At 39.5% G+C, this 25,570-nt stretch overlaps 1 pseudogene across 1 annotated transcript; it reads left to right on the plus strand.

Moving 5' to 3' along the window:
* The first annotated feature begins 660 nt into the window (after positions 1–660).
* LOC307051334 (small ribosomal subunit protein eS17-like) lies at positions 661–24,724 on the plus strand (annotated as a pseudogene). The gene is made up of 2 exons: positions 661–854; positions 24,249–24,724. The product of its transcript is annotated as a small ribosomal subunit protein eS17-like (transcript).
* The last annotated feature ends 846 nt before the right edge of the window (positions 24,725–25,570 follow it).

Here is a 25,570-nt window from a genome sequence, read left to right on the forward strand (position 1 = left end):
TTGCTCATTTAAAATAAATATTCACTTTCAGACCAAATTTTATATTTGTAATTTTTTCTCTTGAAAGGGATTCCCAATACTGTGTAACCCCCAGGGCTTCCAAAACTTGTGTCTGTCCCTGGACAAGGACATGTGTTGAGAATAGAGAGCCGAGGGGAAGGTGCAGAAAAGACAGTAAACTTAGTGGGGAAAAGCAGCAAGGCTGAGTGTCGGTGAGGATGGCCTACTTGAGGCCGGCACACCAGTATAATGGGCTGTGTGATATTTTTTTAGCATCTCGCGGTGACAGACAGAGAGCTTGTTGGTGGGGGCTTTCTTCCTGTGTTGGAGGTTTACAGGATGCATGCAAGAGAGGGAGGAGAGGGATGAGAAGATTAAAGTCCCGTGACTCTCATTTTTATCCTCACGATACTCACGACATGGGAGGACATGTATGTGATCAGCATTTTAGAGCTGAAGAAACCGAGACCTGGGTCAGATAATTTTCTAAAGTGCCACACTGTTCCTGGCCCCGTTCAACAATCCCCAAGCCCCCCGGATACGCTTAGCTTTGCCTGCTTCCTGGGACTTGGCCACCGGCTCAGTGGAGAGACGCATTGAGCCTCCATTCCTGGTGGGGTGGGGGCGCCGGGGGTGTTGGCCTTGGGCACGGCCTCCATGATGCCTCTGAAGGAAGAGTTGCCCCTGCTTCGAAGGTCAGCCTGGCTTAGCCGTGGTCCTGCTCTCTCCCATCGCCCCAGGGCTCAGATGAGGCGCTGTACTGTAGGCAACGCAATATGGCTGCTCCAGCAGTTGTCCAGCACAGCCAGGTCACACCACTCACGTGTGGGACAGTCAGTGTTGCCGCGGGTAAAGTGAGGGATAGGACACAAGTAGGAGCTGAAAAAATAAATTCCTCTCCTCTGGTGGATGGATCTGAGGGTTTCTACATGGCATATTTGGATGGCATCCTGTGCTGGGAACTAGCTGTCTCTGCAGCATATGTACCACCTTCAATTTGTTTCTCCCTTATTCCTACTGCCTTGGGGTGGGACCTCCCAAGGAAACCATAGCACAGAGCTCCGCCTCAACTTCTGTTTCCAAAAGTGTCCTGGACCAGGACACTTACCTAGGAGGCAGCAGAGTTTGTAGCAGAAGTCCTCATTTTGAGTACTCTCTATGTGCCATGCACCAAGCTAAGTTCTAGGAAGGTAAAATAAACCAAGAAAAATGTGACCCCTTCCTTCAGGGGGTACAGATCCAGGTTTTCCCATCTCCTCATGCTCTGTTCTTTCTAGACTACAGCATAGTGATTGCAATGGATGATTTGTTTCTAAAAACTGGATGGAATGTTTCACCAGATGCATCCTACTGCAGAAAGTGAACTCCTCCTGTCACTCTTTTGTTTTCTGAGAGGATTTTATGTGAAAGTATAATATGCTCTTTCTGTGTATATGAAACAGAAAGAGAGCAGCAAACAATATACCTCACAAAAATAATTTACTTCAAATGGGCTTTTTTTTTTTTTTAGAAAACACGCTTTTTGTTCACTCCTTTGAATCTGACACACCTTGTAGTAATTGAGGTTATTAGCCACTCTACAATGAATGACCACATATGCAGCCTTCTAATTCCCTTGTCTCCTATATGTGTCATTATTCATATTCCGTTCATTCATTCATTCACAGAGATAGGGTTGTAGCACTGAATTTAACAAAATAAAACATTGACTTCTGGTGTAATCTTAGTCTCTGGTGAAGAAGCAGCCTGCTTTGAACAATGAGGTTGGACACTTGGGAGGATTCAAAGTTGTCACAGAATGGGTCATAGGGATCATCATATTACACAAGAAGAAACCGAGTCCCAGAGAGGGTAGAGGGATTCTCCAGCATCAATGATAGAGCTGGGGCTCAAGCAGCATCAGGCCCTTTTACCATCGTGATGTTTGGGAACTCTTTTCTTTATCAGAAAAAACAATTTCTATTTAGGTATGGAAGTATTCATCCAGCTCCTGCAATCCCCTCTTGAACAACTGGGATGAAGCCTACTTCTTAAAGAAAAGGCCATAACCTTGGAGTTACACATTTATGAGGAAAGCATTCCTCTTTGCAATTGCCACACAAGAATTTGGCAACAGCTGTAGCATAAGCAACAGTGTAAAGTGTCTTCTCTCTCACTTCAGTGGCAAAGCCAAGACTACGTTTGCTAAATTTTCTAGGTGATTTCCCCTGCTTTACATCTTGTCCAGATTAAAAATGTCCAGAATACCCCACATGCAATTTTGCAGAACTGACAATATTTAACACTGCTAACATCCTGGTAATCATTACTTTGAAAATGTGCACCTAAATGCTGGCCCTGAACATGGAAAAATGTTTGCCTCATTAGGCTGTTTAGTGGATTTCAAAATGATTGATCCACTGAGAAAGAGTGTATATGAAATTGTTCCACTCTTTTTTTTTAAGTGAATTTTTTGAAATTTGCTACATAAGAATAATAAAATGAACTCCAATGAGATTAATTTAGTATAATGCTTTCTATAATTAAATCTCAGCTTAAGACCAGTGCTGCAAATATGAGTAAGCAACTAAATTAAATATGTTTTAATTAGGCTTTAATAGTCTACGAGGAAAATCGGTGCTGGAACCAGGAACTCAGGTAGTATATCAATGAAACATCTCTCCTATGATATCCAACTATAAAATGGAAATCTTTGTTAAAGCTTTGATAAAAATCTAAATACTTTGCCTTCTTACTTTTTAAACACATTCTTTCCCTAACCCCTGCAATTTTAAATATTTGCTATTTTAGTGAGAACATTCAGGGGAATATCTCCATAGTTAGTATGGAGTAGTTAAAAGAGCCCTACATTTTGATTTAAGGGTTCTAATTCCAATTCTACAACAAAATGGCTGCTTGACAGAACCACTTAATCTGTTTCAGTATCTGTCAAATGAGAAGTTTAGTCTACTCAACAATGTCTGTGTTTCCTGTTCCATTCAATGACTCAAGTGAGTATCAGTTTGGGCTGTAACATTTAAATGAACATTTAGCCCTTGCTGTGATTTTTTACCATCACATATTTGGAGATACTGGCTTAAGTTACTTTGAGAAATAATGTTGTACAAGGAATTAATTTTACAGATACTCATGTGTAACAATCAATAGTGGCCCTTGAATTACTCAAAGCCAATCAGATTTTAAACCATTCAGAAACTTCATATTCCCAAAATATGGTAATACATATCTTCCTAGGAGACATTCCTAAGTGAAAGAAAATATTGAATATCTATAATATTTTCCAATTAGTGAAGAAAGACATGTGGCCTCTTGTGGTTTACCACACTCAGGTGAAAAGCTTAGGTGGATAAATTGTTCATTTGGAGTATACTGCATAGTACAGCTTTCTAAATTTGCATGCATTCAGTCAAAAATTTTGCAGTCAAAGAGAAAATATCTTCCAAGAGCAAATATCTACCTGTCAAATAAAAGATGATACAAATATCACATTTGTCTATTGACCAACTCTGTGAGTTAGACTGAAGTCATATTTATATTCGAACTTCACAGTTATTTTAAAAACTGAGTTTCAGAGAGTTTAATCACCTTTGCCAATTTTACACAGCACTTCAGATGGATCAGAATCTAAGTCTTTTAGTCAGTTACTCTATTCATTACATCACAGGTTCTCTGAGATGCCTAAAAGGAGAAAAATAATCATTTATGCAAGGTAAGAAGTGCCATCATAAATGGATAAAGGGAGTAACAAAACAAGAGCAGACTGTTTGTCCAAGGGAACCAGGGGAATTTGGAACTATGCAAATAATTTCTCTCACATATAATTGCTCTTGTTTCTCTAGTCCTTATTAGAAATGGAAGTTAACTGTTGAAAAGACAGGTTGAAAAAATAGCTTTTATAATCAAAGTTAATGCTTGAATTAGGCAATGGAAGCTAATAAAATCTCAACTGTTGAGGGAAATGCTTTTCTGCTCCATACCTAGAATGCAGAGCAAGAGACAATGCAACAGTGAAGTGAAGATGCCAGTGGGGATGGTGGTCCTTGATGGAAACCTCAAAGGGCAACTGAAAAAAACCTGAATAAAAATAATATGATTCAGGGCTTCCCTGGTGGCACAGTGGTTGAGAGTCCGCCTGCCGATGCAGGGGACACGGGTTCGTGCCCTGGTCTGGGAAGATCCCACATGCTGTGGAGCGGCTGGGCTCGTGAGCCATGGCTGCTGAGCCTGCGTATCCGGAGCCTGTGCTCTGCAACGGGAGAGGCCATAACAGTGAGAGGCCCGCATACTGCAAAAAAAAAAAAAAAAAAAAAAAAAAAAGATTTGATTCAAACTTATGTAGATTAGAAAACAGAGAGTTACTAGATATTTAATTATGTATTCCAAGTCAGAAAAAATATCAATAACTGATTGCAGAACAAATATAGTCTGTTTGACATATTAGAATTTTTCCAGATAAGAAGAAACAATTTATCTTTGTATGATTAAATGTTCATTAACACTCATTAACAAAAGGCACAGTTGAATCATCAGTGAACAGATTACTTGAAAAATAAATGCAAAGATTTCATTTCTTTGTTCCACTATTTTGCCTTTTGGGAAATTTCCTTGAGAATGTAATTTTTTCAAATTGTTAATCTGTATTTAACTATAAGAAGTGTTAACAAAAGGAGTGTAAGGCAGTGATTCTCAACCCTGGATGTCCATTGGGCAATTCAAGTGTACAGACAGGGTGGAGAACTCCAGTTGTAGTTAGAAGGTCATGGACCCTAAAGTCAGAAGAGTTGAGTGTGAAAACCAGTTCTCAAATATATTAATTTAACTTAATGAATGAAAAAACATTAGATTAATCTTACTAATCTATTGTCTATAACATTTGAATTATACTCCTTACCCAGGGCTGGTACAGGTGTGCTGCAGCTCATGTAATTTGGGGGACCTCTTTGAGAAAAAGAATATGAAAATAAATTACCTTTGCAAATACTAGAAAACTGCACATCCAAATGAACACAAGGCTAAATGTCAATATCGTCACAGTAAATCTCATTCTGACTTTCCTATCAAGTTATTGACAGTGTCTTGTTGAAGAGTGGCTATAAGATTGCATTACGCGGTGGGGGGGGCTTCAGATGGAGGAAGAGTAAGACGTGGAGATCACCTTCCTCCCCACAAATACATCAGAAATACATCTACATGTGGAACAACTCTTACAGAACACCTACTGAATGCTGGCAGAAGACTTCAGACCTCCCAAAAGGCAGGAAACTCCCCACGTACCTGGGTAGGGCAAAAGAAAAAAGAATAAACAGAGACAAAGAATAGGGACGGGACCTGCACCAGTGGGAGGGAGCTGTGAAGGAGGAAAGGTTTCCACACACTAGGAGCCCCTTCGCGGGCGGAGACTGCAGGAGGCGGAGGTGGGGGGGCTTCGGAGCTGCAGAGGAGAGCACAGCAACAGGGGTGCGGAGGGCAAAGTGGAGAGATTCCCGCACAGAGGATCAGTGCCAACCGGCACTCACCAGCCCGAGAGGCTTGTCTGCTCAGCTGCCGTTGTGGGTGGGGCTGGGAGCTGAGGCTCGGGCTTCAGCCGGATCCCAGGGAGAGGACTGGGGTTGGCGGCGTGAATACAGCCTGAAGGGGCTAGTGCGCCACGGCTGGCCGGGAGGGAGTCCGGGAGAAAGTCTGGAGCTGCCAAAGAGGCAAGAGACTTTTTCTTCCCTCTTTGTTTCCTGGTGCGCAAGGAGAGGGGATTCAGAGCGCTGCTTAAAGGAGCTCCAGAGACGGGCGCGAGCCGCGGCTGAAAGCGTGGACCCCAGAGACAGGCGTGGGACACTGGGGCTGCTGCTGCCGCCGCCAAGAAGCCTGTGTCCGAGCGCAGGTCACTCTCCACACCTCCCCTCCCGGGAGCCTGTGCAGCCCGCCACTGCCAGGGTCCCAGGATCCAGGGACAACTTCCCCGGGAGAGTGCACGGCGCGCCTCAGGCTGTTGCAACGTCACTCTGGCCTCTGCCGCCGCAGGCTCACCCTTCATCCGTCTCCCTCCCTCCCCCCGGCCTGAGTGAGCCAGAGTCCCCGAAGCGGCTGCTCCTTTAACCCCATCCTGTCTGAGTGAAGAACACATGCCCTCCGGCGACCTACACGCAGAGGTGGGGCCAAATCCAAAGCTGAGCCCTGGGCTGTGCAAACAAAGAAGAGAAAGGGAAATCTCTCCCAGCAGCCTCAGGAGCAGCGGATTAAATCTCTACCATCAACTTGATGTACCCTGCATCTGTGGAATACCTGAATAGGCAACGAATCATCCCAAATTGAGGAGGTGGACTTTGGGAGCAATGATATATATATATTTTTCCCTTTTCCTCTTTTTGTGAGTGTGCATGTGCATGCTTCTTTGTGGGATTTTCTCTGTATAGCTTTGCTTTTACCATTTGTCCTAAGGTTCTGTCAGTCCATTTTCTTTTTGTTTTGTTCTCTTTTTGTTTTTTAATATAGTTTTTACTGCTTATTATCATTGGTGGATTTGTTTTTTGGTTTGGTTGCTCTCTTCCTTCCTTCTTTCCTTTTTTTTATTACATTAAACAATTTTTTAAATAATTATTTTTTATTTTAGTAACTTTATTTTATTTCATTTTCTTTCTTTCTTTCTTTCTTTCTTTCCTTTCTTTCTCCCTTTTATTCTGAGCTGTGTGGATAACAGGGTTTTGGTGCTCCAGCCAGGTGTCAGGGCTGTGCCTCTGAGGTGGGAGAGCCAAGTTCAGGACACTGGTCCACCAGAGACCTCCCAGCTCCACATAATATCAAATGGCAAAAAGCTCCGAGAGATCTCCATCTCAACACCAAGACACAGCTCCACTCAACGACCAGCAAGCTACAGTGCTGGACATCCTATGCCAAACAACTAGGTAGACAGGAACACAACCCCACCCATTAGCAAAGAGGCTACCGAAAATCATAATAAGGTCACAGCCACCCCAAAACACACCACCAGATGTGGACCTGCCCACCAGAAAGCCAAGATCCAGCCTCATCCACCAGAACACAGACACAAGTCCCCTCCACCAGAAAGCCTACACAACCCACTGAACCAACCTTAGCCACTATGGGCAGACACCAAAAACAACAGGAACTATGAACCTGCAGCCTGTGAAAAGGAGACCCCAAACACAGTATGTTAAGCAAAACAAGAAGACAGAGAAACACACAGCAGATGCAGGAACAAGGTAAAAACCCACCAGACCTAACAAATGAAGAGGAAATAGGCAGTCTACCTGAAAGAGTTCAGAATAATTATAATAAAGATGATCCAAAATCTTGGAAATAGAATAGAGAAAATACAAGAAACATTTAACAAGGACCTAGAAGAACTAAAGAGCAAACTATCAATGATGAACAACACTATAACTGAAATTAAAAATTCTCTAGAAGGAATCAATAGCAGAATACCTAAGGCAGAAGAACTGATAAGTGATTTGGAAGATAAAATAGGGGAAATAACTACTGCAGAGCAGAATAAAGAAAAAAGAATGAAAAGAATTGAGGGCAGTCTCATAGACCTCTGGGACATTAAATGCACCAACATTCGAATTATAGGGGTTCCAGAAGAAGAAGAGAAAAAGAAAGAGACTGCGAAAATATTTGAAGAGATTATAGTTGAAAAATTCCCTAATATGGGAAAGGAAATAGTTAATCAAGTCCAGGAAGCACAGAGAGTCCCATACAGGATAAATACAAGGAGAAACACACAAAGACACTTATTAATCAAACTATCAAAAATTAAATACAAAGAAAAAATATTAAAAGCAGCAAGGGAGAGACAAAAAATAACACACAAGGGAATCCCCATAAGGTTAACAGCTGATCTTTCAGCAGAAGCTCTGCAAGCCAGAAGGGAATGGCAGGACTTATTTAAAGTGATGAAAGGGAAAAACCTACAACCAAGATTACTATACCCAGCAAGGATCTCATTCAGATTTGACAGAGAAATTAAAACATTTACAGACAAGCAAAAGCTAAGAGAATTCAGTACCAACAAACCACCTTTACAACAAGTGCTAAAGGAACTTCTCTAGGCAGGAAACACAAGAGAAGGAAAAGACCTACAAAAATAAATCCAAAACAATTAAGAAAATGGGCATAGGAATATACATATAGATAATTACCTTAAATGTAAATGGATTAAATGCTCCCACCAAAAGACATAGACTGGCTGAATGGGTATAAAAACAAGACACATATATATGCTGTCTACAAGAGACCCACTTCAGACCTAGGGACACATACAGACTGAAAGTGAGGGGATGGAAAAAGATATTCCATGCAAATGGAAATCAAAAGAAAGCTGGAGTAGCAATTCTCATATCACACAAAATAGACTTTAAAATAAAGAGTATTATAACAGACAAAGAAGGACACTACATACTGATCAAGGGATCAGTCCAAGAAGAAGATATAACAATTGTAAATATTTATGCACCCAACATAGGAGCACTTCAATACATAAGACAAATACTAACAGCCATAAAAGGGGAAATCGAAAGTAACACAATTATAGTAGGGGATTTTAACACCCCACTTTCCCCAATGGACAGATCATCCAAAATGAAAATAAATAAGGAAACACAAGCTTTAAATGACACATTAAGCAAGATGGACTTAATTGATATTTATTGGACATTCCATCCAAAAACAACAGAATACATTTTCTTCTCAAGTGCTCATGCAACATTCTCCAGAATAGACCATATCTTGGGTCACAAATCAAACCTTGGTAAATTTAAGAAAATTAAAATCGTATCAAGTATCTTTTCCAACCACAACGCTATGAGACTAGATATCAATTACAGGAAAAGATCTGTAAAAATTACAAACACATGGAGGCTAAACAATACACTACTTAATAATTAAGTGATCACTGGAGATATCAAAAAGGAAATTAAAAAAACCTAGAAACAAATGACAATGGAGACACGACAACTGAAAACCTATGGGATACAGCAAAAGCAGATCTAAGAGAGAAGTTTATAGCAATACAATACTACCTTAAGAAACAAGAAACATCTCAAATAAACAACCTAACCTTACACCTAAAGCAATTAGAGAAAGAAGAACAAAATCCCCCAAAGTTAGCAGAAGGAAAGAAACCATAAAGATCAGATCAGAAATAAATGAAAAAGAAATGAAGGAGACAATAGCAAAGATCAATAAAACTAAAAGGTGGTTCTCTGACAGGATAAACAAAATTGATAAACCATTAGCCAGACTCATCAAGAAAAAAAGGGAGAAGATTCAAATCAATAGAATAAGTAATGAAAAAGGAGAAGTAACAACTGACACTGCAGAAATACAAAGGATCATGAGAGATTACTACAAGCAACTCTATGCCAATAAAATGGACAACCTGGAAGAAATGGACAAATTCTTAGAAGAGCACAACCTTCCAAGACTGAACCAGGAAGAAATGGAAAATATGAACAGAAGAATCACAAGCACTGAAATTGAAAGTGTGGTTAAAAATCTTCCAACAAACAAAAGCCCAGGACCAGATGGCTTCACAGGCAAATTCTATCAAACATTTAGAGAAGAGCTAACACCTACCCTTCTCAAACTCTTCCAAAATATAGCAGAGGGAGGAACATTCCCAAACTCATTCTACGAGGCCACCATCACCCTGATACCAAAACCAGACAAAGATGTCACAAAGAAAGAAAGCTACAGGCCAATATCACTGATGAATGTAGATGCAAAAATCCTGAACAGAATTGTAGCAAACAGAATCCAACAGCACATTAAAAGGATCATAACCCATGATCAAGTGCGGTTTATCCCAGGAATGCAAGGATTCTTCAGTATACACAAATAAATCAATGTGATACACTATATTAAAAAACTGAAGAATAAAAACCATCTGATCATCTCAATAGATGCAGAAAAATCTTTGGACAAATTCAACACCCATTTATGATAAAAACCCTCCAGAAAGTAGGCATAGAAGGAATGTACCTCAACATAATAAAGGCCATATATGACAAACCCACAGCCAACATCGTCCTCAATGGTGAAAAACTGAAACCATTTCCATTAAGATCAGGAATAAGACAAGGTTGCCCACTCTCACCAGTATTTTTTTTTTTTTTTTTTCGTGGTACACGGGCCTCTCACTGTTGTGGCCTCTCCCGTTGCAGAGCACAGGCTCCAGACACACAGGCTCAGTGGCCATAGCTCATGGGACCAGGCACTCCATGGCATATGGGATCTTCCTGGACTGGGGCACGAACCCATGTCCCCTGCATTGGCAGGCGGACCCTCAACCACTGCGCCACCAGGGAAGCCCTCTCACCACTATTATTCAACATTGTTTTGGAAATTTTAGCCACAGCAGTCAGAGAAGAAAAAGAAATAAAAGGAATCCAAATCAGTAAAGAAGAAGTAAAGCTGTCACTGTTTGCAGATGACATGATACTATACATAGAGAATCCTAAAGATGCTACCAGAAAACTACTAGAGCTAATCAATGAATTTGGTAAAGTAGCAGGATACAAAATTAATGCACAGAAATTTCTTGCATTCCTATACACTAATGATTAAAAATCTGAAAGAGAAATTAAGGAAACACTCCCATTTACCATTGCAACAAAAAGAATAAAATACGTAGGAATACACGTACCTAAAGAGACAAAAGACCTGTATGCAGAAAACTATAAGACACTGCTGAAAGAAATTAAAGATGATACCAACAGATGGAGATACATACCATGTTCTTGGATTGGAAGAATCCTTATTGTGAAAATGACTCTACTACCCAAAGCAATCTACAGGTTCAATGCAATCCCTATTAAACTATCACGGACATTTTTCACAGAACTGGAACAAAAAATTTCACAATTTGTATGGAAACACAAAAGACCCTGAATAGCCAAAGCAATCTTGAGAAAGAAAAATGGAGCTGGAGGAATCAGACTCCCTAATTTCAGACTATACTACAAACCTACAGTAATCAAGATAGTATGGTAATGGCACAAAAACAGAAAGATAGATCAATGGAACAGGATAGAAAGCCCAGAGATAAACCCACATGCATATGTCTTTGATAAAGGAGGCAGGAATATACAGTGGAGAAAAGACAACCTCTTCAATAAGTGGTGCTGGGAAAACTGGACAGCTCCATGTAAAAGAATGAAATTAGAACACTCCCTAACACCATACACAAAAATAAACTTAAAATGGAGTAAAGACCTAAATGTAAGGCCAGACACTATCCAACTCTTAGAGGAAAACATAGGCAGAACACTCTGTTACATAAATCAGGCAAGATCCTTTTTGACCCACCTCCTAGAGAAATGGAAATAAAAACAAAAATAAACAAATGGGACCTAATGAAACTTAAAAGCTTTTGCACAGCAAAGGAAACCATAAACAAGATGAAGAGACAACCCTCAGAATGGGAGAAAGTAGTTGCAAATGAAGCAACTGGCAAAGGATTAATCTCCAAAATTTACAAGCAGCTTATGCAGCTCAATATCAAAAAAACAAAGAATCGAATCCAAAAATGGGCAGAAGACCTAAATAGACATTTCTCCAAAGAAGATATACAGATAGCCTACAAACACGAAAGAATGCTCAACATCATTAATCATTAGAGAAATGCAAATCAAAACTAAATGAGATATCATCTCACACCTGTCAGAATGACCATCATCAAAAAATCTACAAACAATAAATGTTGGAGGGCTTCCCTGGTGGTGCACTGGTTGAGAGTCCACCTGCCGATGCAGGGGACACAGGTTCATGCCCCGGTCTGGGAAGATCCCACATGCCATGGAGCGGCTAGGCCCGTGAGCCATGGCCGCTGCACCTGCACATCCAGAGCCTGTGCTCCGCAACGGGAGAGGCCACAACAGTGAGAGGCCCAGTACTGCAAAGAACAACTACAACAAAAATGCTGGAGAGGGTGTGGAGGAAAGGAAACCCTCTTGCACTGTTGGTGGGAATGTAAATTGATACAGCCACTATGGAGAACAGTATGGAGGTTCCTTAAAAAACTAAAAATAGAACTACCATACAACCCAGCAAACCCACTACTGGGCATATACCCTGAGAAAACCATAATTCAAAAAGAGTCACGTGCCACAATGTTCATTGCAGCTCTATTTACAATAGCCAGGACATGGAAGCAACCTAAGTGTCCACTGACAGATGAATGGATAAAGAAGATGTGGCACATATATACCAGGAATATTACTCAGCCATAAAAAAGAAACGAAAATGAATTATTTGTCGTGAGGTGGATGGACCTAGAGTCTGTCATACAGAGTGAAGTATGTCAGAAAGAGAAAAACAAATACCGTATGCTAACACATATATATGGAATCTAAAAAAAAAAAAAAAAAGGTCATGAAGAGCCTAGGGGCAAAACGGGAATAAAGACACAGACCTACTAAAGAATGAACTTGACATGGGGAGAGGGAAAGGTAAGCTGGGACAAAGTGAGAGTGTGTCATGGACATATATACACTACCAAATATAAAATAGACAGTTAGTGGGAAGCAGCCACATAGCACCGGGAGATCAGCACAGTGCTTTGTGATCACCTAGAGGGGTGGGATAGGGAAAGTGGGAGGGAGGGAGATGCAAGAGGGAAGAGATATGGGGATATATGTATATATATATATATAGCTGATTCACTTTGTCATAAAGCAGAAACTAACATACCATTGTAAAGAAATTATACTCTGATAAAGATGTTAAAAAAAAAAGATTGCATTACAGCTTTACAGAACTTTGTGGGGTATTACTGTGACAGTAGAAGCCCAGAAGGAGGAGGTGTTGGTCATGACATTTGTAGAGCAGATGGAGTTTATTTTACAGTTTATAGGCTAGAGGAGAATTGACTCTTGCTGAACATATGGTGTCTTCATCATTAGTACAAATAGGTTGAATATTTTTCCCTAATATTTTATAATCAAGAGATAATCACTGACTGTTAGCTTTTCTATTGTTGTTCCAGTACCTTCCTTTAGGAGTGAAAAGATGTCATCCTTGCAATCGCTCTCAGGGTTAGGAATGTACAACTTAGATCTGGAACAAGGAGAGTTTCTTGCTTACATAGAAATTATATATTTATAAATATAACATGAAAATCCCCTCTGACATTACCTATGTAATGTCCTCTTTCTATATCTTGGAGATCTCTTCTATTCACATGGCTACATCAGCCACATATATCTTTTTTTCTCATTTTATGTATAGCTTGGTTGCACATTCATTTCATGTGCTGATGAAACCCAAATATCAGTCTCTAGTCCTCTCTCCTGAGTGCAGGATATATACAAATGCCTATCAGACCTCACATTTCACCTCAAACCTCATCAATTCACAAGTGCAAGCATAGTAAATCCCTAGTCCCCTAGTGGGACCTCATCTTAGTGAAGGACATACTATCCACACAGCCATCTGAGCAGGAAGCCTTAGAATCAGCTAGACTCCTTCCTCTTCCTCACCTCTGATGTTGGATCAGTCACTGTGTCCTATGGACTCTGCCCCTGTATCCATATGTATCCCTTTCTCTGTTCTCCACTGTCTCTAATTTTGATCAGGACCTCATCGTCTTGCACTAAACTACTGCGATATCTGATGAACAGGTCCACCCTCCCTCAAATGCATGATCAGAGTATTCTTTGCACATTGCAAATTTGATCATGTTTGCAATCCTTCATTAACTTCCTTTTTTTGAAGATAAAATCCTCAGGAGGATGCCACATTCAGATGTGATCTGTGATCTACCCTGACCCCTCTGCCCCGTTCCCCCACCTCTGCATTGCTCTTTGGTCCAATATGGAGGAGCCTCTTACAGTTCTTTAAATGCAAGCTTTCTCGTTTCTGTGCCTTTGGCCATGCTGCTTTCCTGGCTTCTTTGGCTGCTTCTTCTGCATACAACACATGTGCATCCTTCTGAGCTCAGCATAGGCATCACGTCTTCATAGGAGCTTCCCTGGCCTCTCTCCACATCCAGGCTGAGGTAGCAGCTTCTTTGCTGGGAATGGGAGAAGAGAGAAGATACAGCAAATTTAAATGACTCATATGAAAGAGAAGAGAAAAATGAGGCAGGATACTAGGATCATATAGTTTCAACTCAGTATAGGATACCTGTGACAGAGCATGGTAAAACCTATCTGAACTCTCACTTAGTGCCCTCAGCTTCCTACCTAGCTTAGGAAAGAATGACAAATATCAGTGCTTTGAATTAGATTCTTGTTTTCATTTAGTTTTATCTATATCCTCAACACAGTTTTTAAGATTTTCATGATTGCCATATCATTTAGAGATTGGGCCAATCTCTAAAACTAGTGAGCTACTCCTAAAATCAAAGAATAAAGACAAAAACATGTTTTGAACTCTAATACATTTTGTAAAATTGATATTATTTTTTCTTTAATTGTTTGGTAGAATTCATGAATGAAGTTATCTGGATTTTACTTTGGGAAGGTTTTTGAATAAAAATACATGTCTTTAATAGGGCTACTTAGATTTTCTGTTTCCTCTTATGCCAGTTTTAGTAATTTGTTTCTTTCAAAGAATTTGCCCTTTAATCTAAAGTGTTGAATTTATTGATATAAAGTGATTCATAAACTTTATTATTCCTTTAACGTCTATGGATCATTACTGATGTTCTTTCTTTCTTTCTTGGTATTGATAATTTGTGCCTTCTCTGTTTTTATCTTAATCAGTTAAGGTAGGGTGTTATCAATTTTGTTAACATTTCAAGGAACCAAATTTTGATTTCATGATTTTCTTTATTCATCAGTTTTCTACTTCACTGATATCCACTCTTACCAGTACTGTTTCCTTCCTTCTGCTTATTTTGGGTTTAGACTTCATTCCCTAGATTCCTAAGGTGAAAGCAGTAACTGTTGATTTTAATCCTTTCCTCTTTTTCATATAGGCAAGTAGAGATATATAATTTCCCCCAAACACTACATCCCACAAATTTTGATAGTGATATTTTTATTTTCATTCACTTAAAAATATGTTCTAATTTCTTCTTTGAGCAAGGAGTTAAGACATAGATTTCTTAATTTCCAAATATTTGGGAATTTTCTGATATCTATTTTTCAATCATTTTTAATTTAATTTCTTTGTTGTCAGAGAATGTACCCTTTATGATTTCAGTTCTTTAAATTTTTTTGTAATTTGTTTTGTGACATGGCGTATGGTCTATATCAATGAATTCTCCATGATCACTTGGGAAAAAATGTGTATTGTGTTAGTTAAGTTATTGATAGTGCTGTTCAAGTCTTCTGTATCCACACAGAGCATTTTGTATACTTATTCTATCATTGAGGAAAGAGTATTGATATCTAAAACTTTAGCTGTGGAATTTCCTATTTCTCCATTCTGTTCCATTAGTTTTTTTTCTTGTATTTTGAATTTCTGTGATTAGGTGTATACACATTTATGATTTTAATGTCTTTTTGTTGACCACGTTTTTATTATAGAATGTCCCTCTTTACCTCTAAAAATTTTCTTTTGTCCTGAAGCCTAATTTGATAGTAATATAGCCAGCCCAACATTCACCTGAATATTTAAGAGGTATACCTTCTTCCATCCTTTTCTCTCTTATAAACAGCATATTGCTTTTTAAAAAATTCAGTCTGATAATCCTTTCCTTTTAATTAGAGTCTAGTACTATTTGATGCAATTACCAAATAATTGATTGTGTTTAAATATGCCATCTTGTATTCACTATGTTTTTGTCCCATTAGATCTTTTTTCTTTTTTTCTTCCTTTCTTGCCTGCTTTTGGATTAAATATTTTTAAAGATACCATTTTATGTCCTCTACTGGTCTTTCAGCTATGCCTCTTCTCTTCTCTTTCTCCTTTAAATTGGTTGCTCTTCAGTTTACAATATTCATTCTTTACTGACATATATATATATACATACATACATATATACTGTATACAAGTATACTTGTAACAGCATACTTCCATTTTTCTCTGGAATTAAGCCACAAGAGAAAATAATTTATATTTATTTACATATTTACTTTTTTTGGAACTCTCCATTCTTTGTGTAGACTGAATTTCCATCTGGAAACATTTTTCATTTAGTCGGAAGAACTTCTCTTAATATATCTTGTAGTGCTTGCCTGCTGATGACAGATTCTTTCTGTATTTGTTTGCCTAAAGATGTCTTTATTTTTCCTTCATGAGGATATTTACAAGATTTTAGGTTTAGTTTTTCCTTTCAGTACTTTAAAGATGTCACTCTAATGTAGTCTGGCTTACATTGTTTTTAATGAGGTTAGTGGTTGGTCTTTTTATTTTTTTTCTTTCTGACTCTTTAAAAATTTTTTCTCTTTGTGCCTTTATCTATTTTGGAAAAAGTCTTTTCCAAAAAAGCTATCATACTTCAAAACATTCAAAGTTTTTTGAGATCTATCTCATTTTGCTAAAAATAAACAATTTACATTTCTATTGACTGACTTTTGTTTTGGTTCTGCATCACATTTTGCTGCTTCTTCACAATGTCTAGTAATGTTTTGTTATATACTGGATACTATGGATGCTATGTTGCTAAAGAGCTGGCTTTTACATTCTCCCTAAACAGAATATTGAATTTTGTTCCAGCAGATAGGTAATTCATTTAGTTAAGCTGAACTTATTCAAGGATAACTTTTACGCTTTGTTAGGGACACTTCATAGTAGTTTTTACTGTGGAACTAGATTAGCATGACCTTCCCTGCGTCTCCATTGAATGTCAGGGATATTTAATGAATTGTCTCCACTCTGGTCAGTACTCAAGTGCCTCCCAGACTAGATGAGTTCTAATAGTTTTTCAACTCAAATTTCTCCAGTATTTTTTCTTTATTAGATAGCTTTTTTTTACCCTGCCTTATGGATTCTGCCCTATGCATACACACTTTTGTATTGCACCAAAGAGTAAGGGGAACCACGTGCAGAATTCTGGAGCTTCATTTCTGTATGACTCCCTTCTCTTCATTCCTGTCCCGCAATTTCCAGCCACCCTTGTAGCCCAGAGCTATGACATCTGCCTTCTCTGTCCAGTGAGACACCTGCACCCTCCTGGGGCTTCCCGCCCTGCCCCCGCCTTACCATTTGCAGAATGCCTCCAGGTAGAAGCTGGTATAACTGTGATCTTAAGGCTCCCCTTGGGGATCACAGATCTGTGTTGCCTACTGTCTAACATCTAAAAATAATCATTTCCTATATGTTGTTCAGTTTTATAGTTGTCTCTGGTGAAAGGATTAGTCTGGTAGAAGTCACTTTGTTATGGCCACAAGCAGAAGACCTCTAACATGTTTTGAAATATCACCTGTGAGGTTTAGCTCAGCCAGCTTTGCAAGTTTTAAAAATACATTTGTCTTATGAATATTCCATGAAGAATAGTTTTCTTTTTCTATTTCAGCAATATTGACTAGACTTTCCCAAGTCCTGAGAAGTAAAGTTTTCACTGTATAAACCTGGGATACTTTCCCAAGGTTTGCCATTTCAAAACTGAAATGGCAAGAAGAAAGAAAAGATCAAAAGTATACAAGCAATTTTATACTCTGTGCATCTCTGTGCGATCTTAATGCTGTTTTATAAAAGGCAGAGGGAGATATATTTTTTGAGTTTGGAATGGTTGCCAAGTTGCAAAGAGCAGTAGACTAAATATCAAATGATATTGAGTCGTCTCTTGGTTTTATCAATTTCTAATCATGTGATCTTGGGTAAAGGTGACAGTTTCCTCATCTGTGAAATTATACCTGGTTTGTCTGCTTCATGAGATTAACATGTGGTTTAGATGTAGTTAAATAGATCAAAAAGGACATTGCAGATGGTAAAACACTGTATAAATAAAGTGTATTGCTCCTCATACTTTCAGAAAGATGAGATAAATTTATGAGTAAAGAGGGTAATTTCAAGTGCAAAACTTTTTTTAAATTTATTTATTTAATTAATTTATTTTTGGCTGCATTGGGTCTTCATTGCTGCATGTGGGCTTTCTCTAGTTGTGGCAAGTGGGGCTACTCTTCATTGTGGTGCGCAGGCTTCTCATTGAGGTGGCTTCTCTTGTTGCAGAACACAGGCTCTAGGTGCACAGGCTTCAGCAATTGTGGCATGCCAGCTCAGTAATTGTGGCTCACGGGCTCTAGAGCACAGGCTCAGTAGTTGCGGTGCACGGGCTTAGTTGCTCCAAGGCATGTGGGATCTTCCCGGACCAGGGCTCGAACCCGTGTCCTCTGCATTGGCAGGTGAATTCTTAACCACTGCACCACCAGGGAAGCCCTCAAGTGTAAAACTTTCAAAACAAGGGGGAGGTCAATAATGGAATGAAAATAAGCACTTAGAGAGGATAACTAATTTATTTTTTATTTCTAGGAATTTAATTGAAAATCACGTGTTCTTAGAAAGAAAGCAAATTTCACTCAACTTAGTCAAAATAAGTTTAAATGTGATATTGTAACCTAAACTGAGCTCACCGCTCAAAAGCCAATGAAGAGGCCGGGTTGGTGGAAAGGAAATTTGCTTTATTTCAAATGCCAGGAATGTGTGGAGGGGGATGAGGAGGGCAGATGCCTGTCCAAAGGCTGACTCCACCCCACACTGACAATCAGGGGGCAAGAGCTTTTATGGACAGAGGAAGGGGGCTACATGCAGAAACAGCAGTCAGCTCTGACAGTCATCTTGATATTGGTCATGTGGTGGTCTGATCAGCATCATCTTGATTGTTTTAAGTACAGTTAGTCTTTAGCTCCAGGATCAGTTTGTTCCCATTTCTTTGAGGCCAGTTCTCGGAACTGTGGCAGCTTATGTCGTGGCTATAGCCTGGTTGTCATTTAGTTAACTTCTTCCACCTGGTGGGGGTCTCAGTATCTATAAGACAGCTCACAAGATAGGGCTCAGAATATTATCTATAGCCCTTGAGGAGGAACTAAAGGTCCTTGACTCTGCTTAATGACTAAACTATTATTATTTAGTCTTCTTGTTATCCTTTGTTTCTGCATTTTCTCATTTAATCATTTTCTGATTAAACTTGTTCTATGGTTAAACTTTTTCCACAAGCAGAAAGCAGGTTGAGGACCTGGGGGGCAAGGACTATAGGGTCCTGCTCCATTTGAGTATGATCAATTGTTTTGGTATTTTAATCCCATATCCTATCTTAGTTTTAATTATGGGGGTGTATTCTGGAAATAGCTATTACACTGATAAAATTTCATTGAAGAAAGACTATCTCAATACCTATGATTTGTTCCAGTAGTTCTGACATAACCATTAATGCTATGTCACCAAATTTTGACCCAAATTCAAAGGGGTCTATTGATGTTCTTGAATAGTGTTTTCCAAAAAGAAAATCATACCTTTGAGAACTTCGAAGATTAAGATTTATCCCTTAGTGTTAAAAATAAACTATTTTCATTTTTTTTGAGCCAAACGGTTACTGCAGAACATCATCAGAGACAGCGCTCTTCCTTCCCCAGTTCATGGGCTTATTTACGTCAAAATGAACTTGCTTCTCTCCGTAATCTTATAATCATGGAATCACAAGACATGAGATCCAGAAGACACCACAGACCTGATCTGAGCCAAGATTCCATTTTACAGAATTACACACTCTGATCGTGACCAACTCCAGGGAGTCCATGTGTAATGCAGACAGGAAAGCACTGCATACAACATGGAAAAATATATCAATGCCATGTCCATCCACAACTATAGAGCATATCACTTTGTTTTTTAGAGTTAATCTATTGATATTTTTGAATGTGTTCGTCATCAGTAGTAAAAAGCACTGCACTCAGTATTTTGGAAAGTTACAAAAGAAGGGAACAACAAAGATTCTTCCCTCAAGTACCTTATGCTGAGAAGAGCAAGAAAGCCCAGTGCAAGGACATTTCATTATCATTTCTATATATATGAGTTTCGGTCGCTGACTTGAACTTAGTTTCATGAGGGCTTACCATGTACCAGGTTGCAATGGGTACAGGAATGTAAAAGAGGCAAGAGGGAAGAGATATGGGGATATGTGTATATGTATAGCTGATTCACTTTGTTATAAAGCAGAAACTAACATACCATTGTAAGGCAACTATACTCCAATAAAGATGTTAAAGAAAAAAAAAAAAGAGGGCTTCCCTGGTGGCGCAATGGTTGAGAGTCCACCTGCCGATGCAGGGGACACGGGTTCATGCCCCGGTCCGGGAAGATCCCACATGCCGTGGAGCGGCTGGGCTCGTGAGCCATGGCCACTGAGCCTGCACATCCGGAGCCTGTGCTCCGCAACGGGAGAAGCCACAAGAGTGAGAGGACCACGTACCGCAAAAAAAAAAAAAAAAAAGATGGGAAGTGGTAGGCTTCAGAAAAAAGATGAAGATTTTGACTTGAAGTAGAAAAGACACATTATCTCAGGTCATGGAGAGAAGAAGTGAGAAATGTGTTTATACAAATTAGAGGAAGGAATGGGCAGCAGAAGCCAGAGAGGTGATATTATCCTTTGCCCTTAAATGGGAGAGGATTTTGTTTGTAGAGAATGAAGGGGGTGGGTGTTGGCATGGAAGCAGGAGTGGCCACATTCTGCATCCTTGGACATGCTCAAACAGCTGCCTCTTGGTTGACTGAAGAGTGGAATTAGCCCAAGAATCTGACCCTGTTAAGTCATGCATCTCTTCACATCCAAGTGAATGAGAGGCCATTGGATTTGCTACTATAATTAGGTTAAAGTACATGCCACAGGGCTTTATCAAGATTTGTAGTGATCCCAGGAGATATGTGACTGCATCAGCAAGATAAAAAAAAAAAGTAAAAGATGAATTAATGCGTTAAGGATAAAAAGGCAATTTTTGCAAAATTAAAGAAGCCATTGTATCTCTAGGGTTTGATATCTTGTGACTTGAGTGTTTCAGCCTAGTACCTATGGAGTGATGAGCAATGTTCTTTTTATTTTTAAATTAAATACATGGATAGTCGTTTGAGCATGATGTGTATGTTCCCAGGCTTCTGGCTCATGTAGACCATTTGCATCTGAGAATCCAGATCTTGTCAATCCTCTTAGCACTCTTAGGAAAGATGGGGAATATAGTGGTCCTTAAAAGGAATCTTGGGCCACTTGATCGAAATATTAAAAAGTGAACATAAGAACTAGACATGATATTATTAACTATTATTTTCTACTGATTTATTAAACAGCAGCAACTACTCAGCTTGGGCCTCTCTTTTTGTATCCCTTGTACTTATTTCGTTATCTATTGCTGTGTAAAGAATCACAACAAAACGACAAAAATCACTTTATTATTTTCTCTCATTGTTCTGGGCGTTGACTAGGTTCAGTTAGGCAGTGTTTGCTTGGGGGTGGGGTTTCTCATGCTATTGCAGCAGATGGTGTTTGGGGCTAGAGTCACCTTGTGACTCACCTAGTCACATGTCAGAAGGTTGATGCTGGCTACTGACTGGGACCTCAAAAAGAGCTTTAGCCAGAAAGTTAGACCTGACCTCCGTGTGGTCTTGCCACTTCCTCATAGCATGGTGGCTAAGTTCCAGAACAGTGTCTCAGGAGCTCCAGGTGAAATCCATATAGACTTTCATGTCCTAACCTTGGAAGTTCCATAGCATCAGTCCTGCTGTTGTCAGATTCAAGGGGAGAAACAAAGCCCCTACACCTCTATGAGAGAAGTTACAGCATCACATAGGAAGAAGAAATGTGGGATGGGAGCTTTTGTTGCAGTCATTTTGGAAAGTACAATCTGCATACTGCTTGACTGACAGAGCGGCACTCTGTCTAGACTACAGTGTTAAGGCAAACGCCTTGCATCTCTTCCAACCCTACTCTGCCCTTTGGAAATTTTGTCTTTGTGTGCTTACTAAGGATGTCTTCGAGGGTCATAAATGGCACCTATGTATGCCATCTCACAAGTTAAATCTGGGATTATTCCTTGCCAGAGACTTCTTTTAAAGCAGAATTTAATTTTTAGAGCAGTTTCAGGTTCACTGCAAAGTTGAGTGGAGGTACAGAGATTTCTCATATACCCCCTGCCCTCTCACAAGTATAGTCTCCCCTCTTTATCAAATTCTGCGTCAAAGTGGTACTTTTGTTACAATTGATGAACATACATTGATGCACCATAATCACCCAAAATTCATAGTTTACATTAGGGTTCACTCTTGGTATTGCACATTCTATGGGTTTGAACTAATGTATCAGATGTGTATCCACCATTATAATACCATACAGAACAGTTTCACTGTCTTAAAAATCCTAGTTTTGCCTATTCATCCCTCCCTCCCTCCAACCCTTGGTAACCACTGAGACTTTTTTTTTTTTTTGAAGTACGCGGGCCTCTCACTGTTGTGGACTCTCCCGTTGCGGAGCACAGGCTCCAGACGCGCAGGCTCAGCGGCCCTGGCTCACGGGCCCAGTCGCTCTGCGGCATGTGGGATCCTCCCGGACCGGGGCACGAACCCGTGTCCCCTGCATCAGCAGGTGGACCCCCAACCACTGTGCCACCAGGGAAGCCCAACACTGAGACTTTTTAACTAAAGCCCACTGGTTCTTCTATACTGTACACTGTTATCAGAATTATATTTTCTATAAAAAATTCTGAACACTTATTCTCCTGATCAACAATCTCCAATGGATTTTTCCACTGTGTATAGATTAAGCTGAAATGCTTCATTTTTTGGATCCCATGTTACAATAGTTAAATGAAAGGAAAATTAGTTGATTGACAAATAGTGGGCACTCAAAAACTAGGTTTGGGGATTACAAATATAGCAAAATGGTATTTTTCTTCATCTCCCATCTTTCCACTTCTGGCTGACCTTTTTCTTGGAATATATTACACACCTAGTTCCATCCTCAAGCCCTGGCCCAAATGAGCTAAATTAGCAGAAAGATGTCTTTGGCAAAACTAGAAAAAAGAGAGACACTTCAAGCACAGTAACACCCTAGAGTTGTGCTAAGAGTTTTGTCTTCTAGATCCTTCATCTTGAAGTTCAGACAAGAAAAGACCATCCTTTTTATCCTTGCCTCCAAAATCAGGTCCTACCCCAGATTCATCCAGACTGGAAATTGATGATTTCAAATAACTAGCAGTCTTGACTGAAGATAGAGAATAGGAACAACTAAAATCCTTTGGAGAAGACAAAGGAGTTGATAATCCTAGAACAGGGGTCCATAAACTATAACCAGTGGTCCAAATCTGGCCTGCCATTTGTTTTTTAAATAAAGTTTTATCAGAATACAGCCACACCATTGATTTACCTATTGTCTATGGGTGCTTTGATTCTTTAACAGCAGTGTTGAGTAGCTGTAAAAAAGAATGTTTGACCTGTGAAACTTAAAATATTTACCATCTGGCCTTTTCCAGAAAATGTTTGTTGGCCTCTGATCTAGAGAGCCATGGTGAAGAGAAAAGGTATCAGAAGCTAAAGAGGGGAGACTGACTTGGGACCCCCTGAGATGGATGCATTACAGGATGAAGTGTTGTCAAGGGGAAATGCATGAACTGTTCGGCATCATTTTCTGGGTTCTGGATAGTGTTATGGTAGGACAACACATTCTGGAAAGGGAATATATGTTTATGTACATCCAATAATGACAAAAAAATTACAAAAGGATAAGTAAGGCATTCCATCTTTTTACAGTTTTATCTCCCACTTCATCCCATCACATCCTCTATACATCCCTCATTGTAGCCTTTTTCCTAGAATGGAATCTGAGCCCTCAAGCTGCTGGGACTTGGTGCAAGTTCCTTCTTGAGTCTGTAACACTCTTCCACTTTGTTGAAGACCTCAGAGCTTCAACTCAATGGTCAACACTCAAAAGGCTTTCCCCGATAATCACATCCCTACCACCCCCAATGAGTCTGAGCTTCCTTTGCATCACTTGGTACAACTCAGTTTGTACCAGATTATTACGACATGTCCTCATGTCTTCAACAAGATATCAGCAACTGGAAGGCAGAAATATGGCGTTTTGTTTGTCTTCATTTTTCAGTTCGATCTTACCAACTCTTCTAATCCCTGTCTTCTCATTAGTACAGTGCTTTATAGACTTTAAATATTTATTGACTTGAACATGAGAGTTTTGAAAATAAAACTTTGTAGTTCTATTCCCCTTCTGGTAGAAATCTAAAGAAAGAATACTTTGGCTCAAGATTATTTTGTGTAGCTCTTCTTAAAAAGCAAAAATTCTCCTCTGAAAAATACTCTGGAGACCTAAAGTCTGTCATCTAATAAAGAAATGGACCTCTTTTACCAAGGACCGCCAACACGGGCCACGTCCGCACCAAAACCATGAAGAAGGCGGCCTGGGTCATCATTGAGAAGTACTACACGTGCCTGGGCAATGACTTGCACACCAACAAGTGCATGTGAGAGGAGATCGCCATCATTCCCAGCAAGAAGCTCCACAACAAGATCGCAGGCTATGTCACACATCTGATGAAGCGGATTCAGAGTGGTCCAGTGAGACATATCTCCATCAAAGTGCAAGAGGAGGCGAGGGAGAGGAGAGATAATTACGTGCCTGAGGTCTCAGCCCGGGATCCGGAAATCACTGAAGTAGATCCTGACACTAAGGAAATGTTAAAGCTCTTGGACTTTGGCAGTCTGTCCAACCTGCAGGTCACTCAGCCTACAGGAGGGATGAATTTCAAAACACCATGTGGAGCCGTTTGAATCTTTCTTCTGTGCTGTAATATTTTCAGTAAACCTCAGACAACAACAACAAAAGAAATGGAACCCATGTTCTTAAAGCAACGGGCTAAATGGAGATTATGTCTGGAGGAAGAAACCAGTGGAGAAGTAGAAGCTACTGCCCACCCCACCTTCTAAACCAAGAGGTCAGACCATCCTCCTTGACTGACATCTGCTTTGTGATTCTCCCCTTCAGCCGAGATTAAGCCAGATGGAAGGCTGAGTAAAGGAAGCTTGACTCTATCCTAGAAAGTACATTTTGTGCTAAGGGGGAGAGAGTACTAATTTTGTACTTGAAAAAAAAGGATCTCATTCAAATATAAACTAATTTCCTCTCTTCAATGGTGGTTGCCATCATTCCCAAACTGAGGTCATCATTATAGTCTCTCTGGGACTTTGACTGGCACAGAAGAAAGTGACTTAATCGACTGTATTAAAATGTCTTTAGAAAACATCATTTTAGACTTGGACAAATGATAGAAACTTTAAATCCTAGACAATTTTCTTAATAAGACTAAGAGAAACTAAGATAAGGAGAATTATATCACAAAATGTGTTTCTACTGTCTTTGTTGTTCTAAATGCTGGACAGTTTATTGTTATTCCTAGAGTTTAGTCTAATATTGAATGAGTCAGTAAGGGCTAAAATTATAGCACTCAGAAGGATGGATATTAGAGGGATAATCTTGACAAAAGTAGTTTCAGTAGCAACAGCAAGTGCACTTTGCACAGTTCTTTTTTTTTTTTTTTAAGTGAGTAAATAGATTTTTCTTTAGAAATCTTTAATATTTAATGTAAATTTACTTACAATGCTTGGGAGAATGTTTCTTTAATAAAACACATTTTGTTCTTAGGAGTCTACTATTTCAACATTGTTTTTTCCCCTC

The sequence above is a fragment of the Hyperoodon ampullatus genome, assembly GCF_949752795.1.
Source record: "Hyperoodon ampullatus genome assembly, chromosome: 4".
Classification (NCBI taxonomy): Eukaryota; Metazoa; Chordata; class Mammalia; order Artiodactyla; family Ziphiidae; genus Hyperoodon; species Hyperoodon ampullatus.